We start from the raw sequence: 15435 nt of genomic DNA, 5'->3' as shown, positions 1-15435 counted from the left end.
GTATTCATTTAGGCCTATAGCATGTGCTGTTTAAGGCACTGCATGTCAAATATTAAAACCAGTGAAGTCTCTGCATTCATGGAGCTTACTTTCTTGAAAATCAGGCAACTGTCTTGGTGATTTTACAAAAACTGCAGGAACAAATTTCATGTGGATGTTTTCCTTTTGTCAACTCTTAATAATGCTAATTGCAATCTGGCAAGGTTATGTCTGTTGAGAGCTAAATTTGACATTAAGCTTGCCAAACTTACTGAGGGTCAGGTAGCCTTTAGCCAACATATCTCAAATATCAGTGGGCTTTTTAAAATAGGTAGATCTGAAGTCACTTCCAAACTGAGGTCTCTGGTAGGTGACTGAAGGACAAGTATTCTGGGTTGGTGATTACAAAGGTATGTATATATTTACATATATGTACTTCACTCATTCAGTATATGTTTACTGAGTGATATGTTAAGAACCTTGAAACACTGCAGGTATAGAAGTGGGCAAGAGAATCTCTACCTTAAAGAATATGTAATGATGTTAACACCATTAACTTCACCTCTGTAGTATGGATGTATTTTTAATCTTAGTGTATGGATTGCAAGGTTCTCTAGAAAACTTGACCATTTGAACTGCCTTAGAGAATTATAAATAATTTCAAGGTACTGTTCTCTAGGATAAACCTAGAATAAGTTATATCTCATTATATTAGATAAATTACAGTTGACTGGTTTCATGAGGGTTTTAAGTCTAATATTAAGAGGCCTGCTTGATGTGAATAATGAGGGACTATAGCAACCCCCAATTGAAGACTTATACTCTCTGGAGACTTCTATAATTGTAAAATATTACATGAAGGATGTAGATAGTCTAATGGGGTGAGAGACATGATGGCCAACAATTACAATGCAACACAATACATGGTATACTGGTAGGGTGAGCACAAGGTACTCTGGGTACACAAGGCAGGTGCATTGAATTCAGCTTCGGGTGCTTGGGGCTGGAGGTAAGAGGAGCAATCAGGCTGAGTTTCCCTAACTAGGCTAACTGGTGGATAACTGCTTATGTCTTCATAAGTGTACTCTGAATGATCACAGCTACAGAATTATGAGTGTGGGTACCTGTCCAGTGTGTCTCTGACTTGGAAACCTATAGTTGTAAGTCTGGGTTTTAATCAGTTAGAATTACTTTAGGTTTGCCAGGTGATACCATCTCCTTTTCACTAATAATTTTGGAACAGTGTCTGTTTCTTTCCATACAAAAACCTATTTTTAAAAGATAACATGAAGATAGCCTATCTGCATTTAACTATTGCTAAGCTAATTTGCATTTCAAAACAAAATCCTAGCTTCCCAAGAGGAAAAAGTAAGAAGTTGGAAACCACTATCTCTGAGAACTCAGAAGTGTTAGTTGCCTGCCTGCTCATGGACAAAGACACGAGGACCAAACTGTACACCCATAAGTATTATCCAAGCAAGCAAAATGAAGTCTTATTGAGTGGCAAAATAATTGGTCTGGATAACTTCCGTGAGATGCATTCTAAGAGAAAAGCAAGAAACATTGAATGTTATGGAGTAGTTTCACTGTTAATATTAATATTTATATTACTACTCGATCCTTTTATCATCAGATAAGAGAAATGAGTGATTATGCTAACTTTGTCAAGACCAACATCTCTATTCAGAGTGATAATTGAATGTTTCATTGAATTGTAAAAAAGGGAAATATAATTTGGATGAAGGATTTTTAAAAATTTAAATAGGCATACTGTAATATGAGAACAAAGTTGGAAATATTAATATAAACTAATAACATATAATAAATATGTCTTTTGTAACTGTGTTCAATGAAATGGCCAAGGAATAATGTTACTCCACCACATGAGCCTGATGATATGCACTCCTAATGCCTACATTCTTGGGTCTAACACTATTTTTCACTTGAAGGAAACACAATATACCTTAGAAAAATGGCTGATTCATGTCTGGGTCTGGGAAGATACAGGTAAGTCTTGGAATATTTTATTGGGCCAGAAAGCAAGAATGCTTTAAAAAAAACAATGGTGTTGCATAGAAGAATGCAGGGACACTCATTGGCTAAATTCTGTCAATTTGAGTATCAAAAGGAAAATGATGACTATGGTTAGTTAAAATGTGTTAATTTGTGAAAAGCTGACTTAATAATGAGCAAAGATGACAAAAGTTGACAAATTGTACTAAAGTAGTTGAATATAATTGAATCTCATTACTCACTCCTTTGTGCTAGTTCTATGGACTCATGGACTGAATCAATGTGGAATATCCAATTCAGTAAATATCAACTATGTTAGTTTTATTTAATCTCAGTTTACATTTAGAAAAATAATTCTTAACTCTTACACAATAACTGCCAGTGCTATCCTAGTGATGACAAAATCATATACCAGTCTGCCTTAGAAACCTAATGCAGGGGTTTTGATTACACCTCCAAGTGCTGTTCTAGTGAGTCATCTTGGGAAAATTAGCATTGGAATATATTTGTATTATTGTACTCCAGAGTTTCTCTGTCTCGATCAGCTAAGTTTGAAGAGCTAGTTCATTGCCCTAGTGGCAACCTTCATCAGTCTACAGCAGTCCGTCTGATAGAACTTTCCATGATGTGGAAATGTTCAACATCTGTGCTATCCATATGATATAGCCATTAATCCCGTGTAGCTAATGGCTCCTGAGCACTTGAAATGTGGCTAGTGTGACCAAGGTACTGAATTTGAAATTTGATTTTGTTTAAGTTAATTTAAGTTTAAAGTTAAATAGACATGTGGTTTGTGATGACCGTACTGGACAGCATAGGTCTAGATTTTATATCTCCTTGTAATTATATAGAATAACTTTAGGTTTACCCAACGAGGCAAATTCTTTCTCAACAATTCTGGAACATTGCCCATTTTCTTTAAGATAAGTATATGGGGGAAAATGTAGGATTTTAATTGTTTCGAATAAGTAATAATACATTCATAAATGTTGGTTAAAACATTTAAAAATATAAGAAGGTATACAGTAAGAATTTTCTCCCATTCTATCCCCCAGCTACTGGGGTCTCTTCACCATAGGTAAGACTAATGTCAGTTTCTTGTGTATCCAAGAGAAACCTTATGTTTACACAAATAATGATAGCACACTTTTGTTGTATACAAGGATTTTTCCTCGTAACATATTTTAGGGGTCACTCTGTATCAGTACATCAACAGTTTCCTTTATCCTTATGACATAGTCTTAACAATCTATTTTAAAGGATCCCAGAAGGTGGCCTGTCTGCTATCTTGACAACTGATCAGACAGCTTGCATTTGGAATGTGAAGAATCCTAATTTCACAAGACAGATGAGGATAACAGCAGGTAGAACCTATGGCAGCCCCTACTCAGTGCACCCCACCCATATAGAGGAGTCCCAAATTTTAAAATGCCTAGTCCTTTTTCTTTTAAACTTATATTTTGAGCCAAATCATGCTAAATTTTGTGAAGCAGCCCAAGATGTTATATAATGAAAAACATGGACTATAATTTTTTTTTAAATAGTATGATTAGAATTTTAATCATATGTAAGCTTCTTTAGTGACTTTCCATTGCACATAGAATAAAATCCAAACTGCACACCAAGGCCCGCCAGGCATTGTGTGATCTGACTCCAGACTTCTTAATCACTAGGCTCCAACCACACAGGCCTCTTAACAGGGCCAGCCCTTTCCTGCCTCGGGGCCTTTGCACTCATTCTTCTCTCAGTCTAACATGCTCTTTTCTGGGCTCTTTGTGTGGCTCTCTACTTCATTCTCCAACCTTAGCTTAAATGTCACTGTCTTCTTGATGTCTCTTCTCAATGAGCCGTCTATGGCACTCCCTCCCACCCACCCCCACATTACTTTCTTACTCTCTATAGCACTTACTATAATCTATAATTATTTTATTTATTTGCACTTTATCTCTCTACCATTGGAATGTAAGATCCCTGAGAACAGAAACTTGAACTGTCTTCACAGATATACCTCCGGCACCTAAAACAGTGTGTGGCATACAGTTGGTAAACAATTCATTCTTGCTAAAACAAAATATGTTGAGTGAGCAAATATTGAATACACTTCAAACATAGTGTCCAGAACTTAAGAGCATTTGGACAAGTACCTTGTCTTTCAAATAGTCCTTTATAATTGAATAAACATAGTAAATTACTCTAAAAGAAATACTGTTTTTTTTTTAAAGATTATTTATTTATTTATTTGAGACAGAGAGAACGAGAGAGAGAGAGAGAGAATGAGAGGGGGGAGGGGCAGAGGGAGAAGCAGACTCCCCGCCGAGCAGGGAGCCCGATGCGGGACTCGATCCCGGGACTCCAGGATCACGACCTGAGCCGAAGGCAGTCGCTTAACCAACTGAGCCACCCAGGCGCCCAGAAATACTGTTTTTATATGCTTTTGATTCCATTAACACTTATCTGTAGCCCTGTTTACTTCTTTTGTAAGTCAGAGAGGTTTACTATGTTTGAACCACTAAAGCTACTTGCATCTGCTATGATATGTCATCTATGAAGTGTTGCTGCTTTATGCCGAAGTGGTTCGTGCTCCTCATCTTATAATCTTTTCGAGTCACTACATCAACATGTATTGGTCATTATGTCAACATTTATTAGTGTTACCTTGTCATTACTGAAAAATATACATTCATGTGGTGCTTTAAAGTTTGCAAAAAGGTTTTTATTGATGCCAATTTATTTGATCTGTACAACTACCTCTACCCCACAAGGCATCCTATGGCGATTTTTACTGGTGAGTTTACTGGAACTCAGAAAAGATTACATTTTGCTTAAAACAACATGACTGGCAAAAGATAGAGCTAGTAAGTGAACTCAACTCTTCCAGGTCAAACTTCCAAGTTCAAATCTTTGGCTTTTTCAGCCATACCACAGCTACCCTAACAGTATATTTGATAAAACTTGGTAGTTTACAAAGTACTTCCACATAACCTATCTCATTTAATCCTCCGTGGTTGACAAGGCTGGTAAAATTCCTTCCCTGAAGAACTTACGTAGTGTCTTTAAGAAAATGATATACATGTGGGGCGCCTGGGTGGCTCAGTCGTTAAGTCTCTGCCTTCGGCTCAGGTCATGATCCCAGGGTCCTGGGATCGAGCCCTGCATTGGGCTCCCTGCTCGGCGGAAGCCTGCTTCTCCCTCTCCCATTCCCCTGCTTGTGTTCCTTCTCTCACTGTGTGTCTCTCTCTGTGTCAAATAAATAAATAAAATCTTAAAAAAAAAAAAAAAGAAAATGATATATATGCAAAACTGAAGACATTGGTATAGAGTAATATAAAGACATGGAAATTAATTATGATGCCATGACAGATGCCAAGGAGATTGTGTATTGTATATAGGTGAGTGCTGACAGGATTTGGAGGGAGAGGAAGAAATCAGATTTATGGGGTCAGAAAACAAGAGGGATCCAAGCCTTCCATACAGAGGCAATGAGCTATGTATGCAAAGATATGCACATAGACACAATGTTGTGTGGGCAACGTGGCAAGCAAATTAGCTGGACAATAATAAGTGGTCCCATCCAGAAACCATGAAAGCTGAGGATGCTAAGATGAGGAGTACTCCAAGTTGTTAGAAGACGTTAGATGTCAAGGAGAACTTGGATTTTATTTGACAGATATTGAGAAGCTGGCAAAAGCTCAGATGAAAACAAAGCTTGATGACTCTTCTGGAAGCTATGTGTAGCATGAATTGCAGCAGGGGAAACTGAGTGAAGGCCAGCACAGTAATCCTGGCGTGAGGCGACAAGAGTCAGAGACTGTAGAGGTGGCTAAGGAAATGGGAAGGAAAAGTGGACCTTGCAGAGAAAGGCTCATTGGGACTGAATGGTAGCTCAGAGAAGCAGGGAAAGAAAAGGAAAAAATGAGAAGCCACTAGGAGGTTTCTGGCCTGCTGAGCTGAGCTGATGGTGGTGCAATTGACACGTTATTTCTGAAGGGAAGCCTTTTGGCTGAGGCCAAGAATAGGCAAGAGAGGATAAAGAAGGGATGAGCTAAGTTTGGAAATGCAAAGTTGAAGGCGGTGCAAGGAAGTGTAGCTGAAGGCCTATAAACAGTTGGAGAAACAAGCCTGGAAAGAAGACGAGAAGTCAGGATATATGTTGTGTCATTTTTGCTAACCCCTGACCGTTTCCCAAACTGTACCCTGGCTGCCTACGCCTACAGCCTCCAGGGTTCTTTTCTTGGCAATTAACTATTAAGAAGAGTTCACATTTATAGACTGGAATATTTCTTTGTGAACTTTCTCTATGGGTGTCGTAAGAAAAGAAAAGGAAAAGGAAAGGACTTTAAAAATGCATTAAGACTTTTTACCCTGGAATGATTATTTAGAAGTTACTTTGGTTTTTAAAACTTAATATTCATTACTTTCAAATTCAAAATTTGTGCTTAAGCTTTTACATTAAATATATCCATTTATTATTCAATTTATAAAGCTAGTAAATTGATGTCTGCTTCACTTGGTTAATCATTTTAAACTGCGTTTATTAATTTAATAATTTGAATATTTTTTCCCAAACACATCAATTTTCTGATTAACAAAGCCTCCCAAATTCTTAAGTAATTCTCATAAAACTAATAAACACATCCGGTAAGCGGTAAGTTTTCTTAAAAGTTCCAATATAGTGTATAAACTTTAAAAGGATTTTTAACTTAAAATCAAAAGTCTTAATAATTAGTCAGTTACATACTTTAAATCTGCATTGCAAGGTTAATTTTCAGATACTTTATTAAACATCAAGAATGTTTCTATTAAATATTATTAAATATGAGGAGTATTTAAAACATCACACATTAGAGACATTTAAAATACCAAATATGTAGATTCTTAAACAAAAATATAACACCATGAGGTTTGATTTCCTTCATTATCTCTCTATTTAATTCTAAATCTTCCCAGGATTGAGAGATGCATATTCACTAAGAAAACAATTATGTCATCCCAAGCAAATCTAGGAACACCTTCCCAAGAAATGTCTGGGTTTACCTTCTTAGCTAGGAGGTTTCTGTGTGATCAGAGTGTCTCTTGGCCTCTGGGTCTTCCAATTCTTGCCTTCTCTCTCTAGTGGCACCCAAAAGGCAGGGTTCAGCTTTTTCTCTGGGAGGGTAGCCAGCCAGATTCCAGTTCTATATACTTTCTTCTTGCCACCTGCTTCAAAGCTGGTGCTTTCCCTCTCTCAGGATTCCCGTGTACTCAGGGAGCCTCTGGAGGCCCTAATCTCCTGCCTATAGGCCTGGCCCAGGCCAGGTCTCCTTGATAACCCACTGTGGTCTGAACCTCTTTGATCCTTCATCGCCCTGCAGTGGGAAGAAAAAATACATAGTTAAGATTAAAAGCAGTCAACAGAACTTCTTTTAGGAGAAAAAACTGCCTCTGGCTAAAGACCTGGACTTAGCACAGCACTTTCTCAGGCCATTTTGATTGTCAAAAGGTAGTCCTGAGGGCATGGCAAGAATGAGTTAGGAGTCAAATGGCTTGACATGACTGACAAGAATAAACTTTGAGTTCCAGAGGGCAGCCTGAGAGGGAAGGGGAGAAAAATCAAGGCAAACAGGGAGAGAGGGGAGCTGAGCTCAAGGGTAAGGATAAGGTGGGCTGGTGGACCCCGTGGGGAGGGGCCTGTGAAAACTCCCTGTTGTTGGGAGTGGTGCCTGGACCAGTGAAACAGGGTGACGTGATGTTCTCGGCAGTTCGTTCTGCAGTGTTGCCCTCTCTGTCAGGACTGTAGTGCTGTCCTAGGAAAATTAACCCGAGCTGTGGTTGGATCAGAGGGAGAGACTGAGGTAGAGAAGAGTTGGGAGCCAATCCCAACTGCCCAGGAATTGAGATGTTAAACATGAGTGAGGTGTTGACTGGATGCAAGATGCAACAGATGCAAGAGAGACTCAGGGGCATCAGTAAGAGTAGGAGTGGGAGCCAAAGTGAGAGAGACTGGTGAGATCCTTCACAGACGGAACGAGGTCAGACAGTTGGCGGTGGGCTGGGCGAGAAGGAATGAAGAGGGTAGAGAGTGTAGGGTGGTCCTGTCGAGTATGGATGCTGGAGCCTTCGGCGGGGGGCGGGGGGGGGGGCTGCAGCCCGAGGGGATAGCACAGCGGTGGTGTGTGAAATGGTGTGAATGCGTGAAATGGTGTGAATGCTTCCGAGGGACTGAACCTGGAGAGGAAAGGGCAGCCTGCGGCACAGGCCTTTGAGAGCTCTGCACATCAGAGTTAGCGAGATGGGGAAGTGAGAATGAACCTCTATGAAAAACGGAGAGAAACAGAGTGAAAGAGAGATCTGGGATAGTGCCTAATCGCAGAGACCTAAGAATAAATGAAATGATCCTAACATATCTGATTCAGTTTATGCAATTCAGTTTAGTTCATCAGCCATGTATTAAACATCCTTTGTGTGCTAGACCCACAGAATACAGACAGCCCGAGGCTGTCCCAGTCTCTCGATCCCCTCAGCCTGCCTCCCGTGCCAGGCCCTGGGCCCCTGCCTCTCATAATGACAGATAAAGGTTCCTAGTTTCTATTTGGCTGCTACAGAGAGGCCTCCCTCAAGGACCTGGAAATAAGGTCGAGTCCTTAAACTCTGAAATCCACACTTAAAGGATCAACGCAAAAGCTGAAAGGATGGCCTTCGCTAACAGGCCTCTTCAGTCACTTCAATAAAAGAGTAATGAGAGGGAGCACCCAGACCAGGAGGCAGGGGAAGGGGGTGTTGGTCAGCCAGGGAAGGCAAAAGGGGATGACAGAGGCTAGCTTGGGCAGTGACTACCCCAGCTTCGGCCCGTGGAGAGGGGACATTAATGAACAGATTTCCAATGGCAAGCCCATTCCCGACATGGGGGTAGGGGTATCACATTTTTTTAGCCTGATTCCGTGAGTTGCTTGATTTATCTAGCTGCCGTCGTTCTGATTCTTGTTCACCTCCAGGGGTAGGTCTCTTTGCAGGGAAAGAACACACTGGTCTCTCACACTCTGGGGAAACCAGTCCTTAGGAAAGTTCTAGTTCTTATGTAATTAATCTGTTGATATTTTGACTTTATTCGTTTTTTAAGAAAGTTAGTTAATTCGAGTCAGCCACTAAGAGGTGGCTCTGTTCTCAACATGCTGATGAAATCAGGTTTCAGGATCTGCCAGGTTGAGTACTCCTACCAGAGCTGGGACTGGTACCTTCACTAAGGGGACATCCCCGGAGACTGCTAGTCTTTCCCATTATTTCCCAGGACACGTGGTAACAGGGTATGATGATAGGGAGCCACAGCCCACCCTGAGGGTCCGGGGGAGGGTACTCAGAGATGATAACATCTGAGGTATATCTTAAAAGGCTGAGTAAAGGTTTGCAGATAAACAGAGATGTGCAGAGCATTCCCAGCATAATCCAGGGCACAGAGAAGAGAATTAGCATGGTGAGTTGTGGGAATAACAAATTTAAGTTGTGGGATGGCTGGAGAAATAGATAAGGGTTACATCAAGGAGAGTCTTGAATCTCCTGGGTAAAAGGGAGTCATTTGAGTTTTTAAAGCAAGAGAATGACAGGGCAAATTTGGTTTTGCCACTCCAGCTCTAGGGTTCAATATGATTTCAAGAAGGAGCTAAGCCAGAGGCAGTTAGGAGGCTACAGTCCAAAAGAAAAGATAGTTATGAATTACTGTAGTGCAAAAGAAACATTTCAGAAGCAAATACCAGCAGGATTTAATGTTTGGACACACAATGTCAAAAGGAAGCTTCGATAAGGGAGATAGAAGGCTAGGAGGGACACCCAGGTTCTGGTTTGGGTATCCAAGTAGATAGCAGTGCCATGAATTCACATATGAAACAGAGGGGAGGGCATCCCAGGGTTTGTTTTCTAGAAACTAAGAGGTGAGGGATTACGTAGAGTGAACATAATGTTAGTTTTGAAAATGCTAATTTTGAGGTGTGTGTGAGATTTCCAAGCAGAGATGTTCAGGATTCAGTTTTATATAGTTTCTGGGTTCTCAAGAGGAAAAGTCAGTGCTAGACTTAAAGATTTGTAAGTTCTCCCCATAGATGTGGTCGTTAAAGTCTGAGACTGGATGAGCTTGCCCAGGCAAGACAGAGGACAGTGGTCCAAGGAAAAATTTCTAGGCAGCAACTTTTAGTGGGGAGGCAGAGGAAGAATCTGTGAAGAGGAACAAAAGTCCTGAAACCAGAAAAGGAGAAGCAGAATGGAAGAGCTTCAGGAGTCAAGGGAACAATTTCAAGGAAAGGGGGCAACTCTTAAGAGAGATCCAGGAAATAAGAACTTGAAAGTGCCCATTGGATTCTGCACAAAGGGAGTCTTTAGTAACCCTGGGCACGATGGTCCTCCGGGTGTGCAGGAGTGAAGAAATGGGGAGGAGGTGAAGACAGAGTGTGATCATTCTTTCACATGGCTTGCTGAGCTTCTCCATCCTGAGATGCTGGTGTAGACCACAGTCATTTCAGGGGGGTGCCTTTTCTTCCTGCCTTCCCTCTTGCCTGGGAGCCAAGTGATTGAAAGCAAGAACCCTAAAGTAGACTGGAGAACCCCTAAGACAGATACCGGTAGAGGATTCAGGGGTGATCCTTTCCCCAATGTCACTCCACTTTCACTAGACACTTCTAACCCTCTGCATCTTTTTGCTTCCCTCCACTTGTGGATGATTCCAGTCTCTCATTTCACCAGAGATCCCTTCCCATGGGGGAAGCAACAACCCAGGGGGCTCCACAGAAATGATTATAGCATCCATTGAGCCAATCTCGCTGGGGAACAAGAGCGAGACCATCTGTCAACCCTCTGAATCAGCATGCTTTCCTGAGCCCCATCCCTCTTTAGGTAGTGCCCCTGTTCTGATTTCCTCATACTTTGCCTAGCCCCCCAATTTCTGGGGTCTAGAGAGTCATAATATTATTAAATATGAGATTCCCCATTATTCCCATGGGGTCCAGGCTTGTTCCTGCTGCACCCCCACTGGACAATGAGGGGTTTTCTGGAAGAGAGACAGAGAATGTGACTTTGGACCTATCTAAAATGCAGTCCTCTAACTTCAAGGTGAAGGGGGGCGCCCAGGATGTCCTCCTCTCCTGGGTCAAATTTGAACTCAATTAAAACGGTGTGTAGAATTATTCTAAAGGAAGGCTGGTCTTTCATCTCAAATCTCCCTGGGCTCTTAAAAGCAGGGAAAAATGAAGAAGTAGGCCCCTTCCCTTCATCACTGTTGGGTCCTCCCCACCCTGCTCCAGGCCTCAGCTGGGATCCAAAGTCTTCCCCATTTACCACCAACATGGAAGGAAAAGGGAGGTCTACTTAGCCTATAGCTTCGAGCAGATTCTGGAAGTTCTGGTCCAGCCCACAGGGTGTGACCTCTTACCTAGGCTCTTTAAGTTTGTTAGAAGGCAAAAGAGCAGGAGGTGGTAGAGAACACAAGATTCACTGATGGACCTTTTGTTTTTGGTATGAAAGACTTGAACAAGCCTGGAAGCAAAGAGCCAATGGACTAGAGAGACTTCAGACACAGGGGAGAAAAAGTTAATGATGGAAAGGGGTCCTGGAGGGGCTAGGAGGGGGTAGATGATGGGATCACTCACACAGGGTCTGGCTCCAAACAGGACGAGAGACTCACTCTTGGAGAAACCAGCAATGCTGATGTCCCAGAGCTGGGTGGGCCCAAGCTCATAAGACATTCTTGGGGGAGGTCATCTGAGTTTTAAATGGATCCTCAGTTCTTTAACGAACTAGGGAATGCTTACTTGGTGAGAGCCATTCACACATATTATTACATTTAACCCTTACAACAACCCTATGAGGTAGATATTGTTCTGACTTCACACTGGAGGAAGAAGCCTCAGAGAAGTTAAGCAACACGTCCAAGGGCACACAGTTTACACAGAGACCTGGGCTTTAAATCCAGGCCTGTTAGCACATGCTGTCTATACGGCCCTGTGTGACCCCACAGCACCTTAGAGCAAAGCAGAGGGAGTTGTGCCTGTTGCAGAAAGCCCATGTGGGTCGTATTAGGCTACAGTGAATCTTTTAATCTCTGACATCATCAGAGCGGTGTTATCGGCCTAGGTGTAGAGCTTATTCTGGAACCTAGGTTTGGATTCTGTTCTGGATTCTAGTTTATCTAGAAATTTGTCCAACTGCAGCAAACAGCACAGGCCCATGTAGGACCTCAAAGAGTCAGGCAGTGCCTGGTTAGAATTTGAATTAAACATCGGCAAACAGGGCGCCTGGGTGACTCCATCGGTTAAGCGTCTGCCTTTGGCTCAGGTCGTGATCCCGGGGTCCTGGGATCGAGTCCCACATGGGGCTCCCTGCTCAGCGGGAGTCCGCTTCTCTTGCTCCCTTTGCCCCATCCTGAGCTTGTACTCTCTCTCTCTCTCAAATAAATAAATAAAATCTTTAAAAAATATCAGCAAACGATCTCTAGATTTTGTATCTTATATTCATTACAGAGAGTCTTTGTGATGGTCAAAAATGTGGGAAGGGTAGAGAAAATATTTGCAGTCCTGGAACTTCTTAACCAGTAACCATAACTAAATCCCATGAATTAAAGGATCGTCTCTCAAACTGGTAATAGTGGCTGTGTCTAGGAAAAAGGACCTAGGGGATCATCCAGGGTTTAATGGTCTATGTACATATATTATTGCATCGAATACATTTAAAATTGTATGTCTACCTGATGGCACAGACTTGGTTATTAAATGCAAAGTCCTCAGGGAACACCACCAAAAGGCAGGACTTTCACCTGCCATGGTTCTCCTTACGCACAGGTTCTAGAAAAACAGACACCACCAACCCGAAGTGTAACAATCTTGCACTGCTGCTCAGGGACGCCCACACCAGCGTTGCCTCCGTGGAGCAGTGGGGAAAGGTGGTGCAGGGAAGACTCCGTTTTCTTGTGGAACCATGAGTGTTCCAGGACTGAGTGCTGGGAGGGGAAGGGGGTTTATGGGCTTCCACGGCTGTTATGTAGGCTGTTCCCGAAGTTTGACCAGAGATCAAGAGATTAAAGGGTTGATGATGCGAATGCAGGAACTCAGTGATAAGAGAGTAAGGATGCTCCAGGGAAAGGTTTAAAGAAAGTGTCTGGAAATATTGGAAAAGATGGCTAAAAGGGTAGGTTGGAGCCAGTTTGTGGGAACTGTGTACCTCCCTATATGTTCTACCTTTTCCACGAAGTCACTCGGAAACGTCAAGAAAGAATTTTGCTTTCCTTTGCCTTGATGAGCCTAGACTTGGAATTCCATTAGCCACCCCTTCCCACCTCTAATTTATTCTAAAATATTGGCTTTTATTCTAAAAGCCCTGTGTGTTGGGCTCTGTTCTAGGTTCTTAGGAATATAGGGGTGAATAAGAAGGAGGAGGCCATTCCTCTTTGCTTTCTGATGCAAGCAGCTAGAAAATAGAAAATATCAGGTATTACAAAAAAACGAAATCAAAACCAGAGTGACGAGTTAGAGAGAACGTGCAGGCTACTTTAGATTAGGATGGTCAGCAAAGGCCTCTCTGAGGAAGTATTATTTAAGCGAAGACCTGATTGAGGAGAAGAAAGTGGCATTTGAAGGTCTGTGGGATGAGCATTCTAAGGCAGAGGGAATAGCAAATGCAAGCTCTTCCTAAGCTGAGAAAACAAGTAGGACAATGGCTGGAGTGAAGTGAGCAAGGGGAAGGAAGGTTGGGGGAGGAGGCTGGAGAGATGGCCTCCGACTGGGGTGAGGAGTCTGGATTTTACTGTAAGGGCAATAGTGAGCCACTGAAGGTTCTAGATAGAAGACAGACATGACCTTATTAATGGATCAATAGCTCTCTTTGGCTATGATGTGGAGAAGAGATTGTAGAGGGCAGAGAATGGAATCAAAGACATCAGGAGGTTATTGCAGTAAAATTCAGGTGCCCGGCTTGAGCCAGGCGAAGCTAGAGGTGGAAGGCGAGAAATGATGAGATTCTGGATCTGTTTGGGAGACAGAGTTAATCAGCTTGCTGATAAGTTAGGTGCAGGGGGTAAAAGAGAAAGGAATCAGGGATCATTGTGAGGTTTAGAACTGGGCAACATGAACTTTCCTAATTTGCAGCTGCTATTATATACTTCAAGAAAACTTAAAATTTTAGGGGTTCAGTTGGTTAAGCCTCTGCCTTCAGCTCAGGTCATGAGCTCAGGGTCCTGGGATCGAGCCCTGCATTGTCATTGTTCAGCTCCCTGCTCAGCAGGGAGTCTGTTTCTTGCTCTCCCTCTGCCCTTCCACCTGCTTACACACACACTCTCTCAAATAAAATCTTTTTTTTTAAAGAAAATTTAAAATTTTATATTTTATTTTTTATTTTTTTAAAGATTTTATTTATTTATTTGAGAGAGAGAGAATGAGAGACAGAGAGCATGAGAGGGAGGAGGGTCAGAAGGAGAAGCAGACTCCCTGCCGAGCAGGGAGCCCGATGCGGGACTCGATCCTGGGATTCCAGGATCATGACCTGAGCCGAAGGCAGTCGCTTAACCAACTGAGCCACCCAGGCGCCTGAAAACTTAAAATTTTAAATTATAAAAGCAATATGTATTCATATAGAACATCTAGAACATATAAAAAGTAAAATAAAGAAATATGAAATATTCGTGACCCCATAATTCACACTTACTACTAATCTTTTGGTACATTCATTTATTTCTAACCTTTTTATTTTATTTATTTATTTATTTTTTAAAGATTTTATTTATTTATTTGAGAGAGAGAGAATGAGAGAGAGCACATGAGAGGCGGGAGGGTGTCAGAGGGAGAAGCAGACTCCCTGCCGAACAGGGAGCCCGATGCGGGACTCGATCCAGGGACTCCAGGATCATGACCTGAGCCGAAGGCAGTCGCTTAACCAACTGAGCCACCCATGCGCCCTCTAACCTTTTTATTTTTGAGGAAAACATTTTCCCATGTAATAGAATAATACATATTAATTAGGAAAAAATACAGAAAAAATAAACATGAAAATTAAAATCACTCAAGTATAACCAGAATTAATATTTTTGTGAACAATATATATATACGTAGTCAACTTATTTTGAACATTCTTAATATCTCGCTTTGTATCCGGTTTCTTAAAATTTTTCTTTGCCATGAACTTTATCTCATTATCACCAAAATTATTTTTTAAATATTATTTTATTGGTTTGTAGGCACTTATTCTTGATCTCTATGAAACTGTCACACGAGCCACACCTTAGTAAAGGTCCCCAGGTTGCTGAATTTTAGGAAGTTTGCCTTCACATTAACCTTCTTCCCCTCCCATCCCTACTTAGAAATAACTGACTCAAACCTTGCACTTGCTCAGAGAAACCGAAGCATTACACGGGGTCTTCTCATCCCGACCCCCTTGAGCCACCCCTCTGCCGTCACCACCACCCCACCACCACCACCAAGGAGTAGGGCAAGGCTG

The 15435-nt window shown here is 41.8% G+C and overlaps 1 long non-coding RNA gene across 3 annotated transcripts in view; it reads right to left on the bottom strand.

The window, feature by feature from the left end:
• Positions 1–6503: 6503 nt before the first annotated feature.
• LOC123858836 (uncharacterized) overlaps positions 6504–15435 on the bottom strand; it is a 103055-nt gene continuing 94123 nt past the window's right edge. For all 3 annotated transcript variants that reach the window (XR_008507652.2, XR_010410570.1, XR_006794247.1), the window contains one exon: positions 6504–7337. This is a non-coding gene — a long non-coding RNA (uncharacterized LOC123858836). The remainder of the gene's footprint in view (positions 7338–15435) is intronic.

The sequence above is a fragment of the Mirounga angustirostris genome, unplaced genomic scaffold (genome assembly GCF_029215605.1).
Source record: "Mirounga angustirostris isolate CCGP_5_RB_7025 unplaced genomic scaffold, mMirAng1.0.hap1 SCAF_4, whole genome shotgun sequence".
In the NCBI taxonomy this organism is placed as follows: domain Eukaryota; kingdom Metazoa; phylum Chordata; class Mammalia; order Carnivora; family Phocidae; genus Mirounga; species Mirounga angustirostris.
This window is presented reverse-complemented; position numbering and strand designations above follow the sequence as displayed.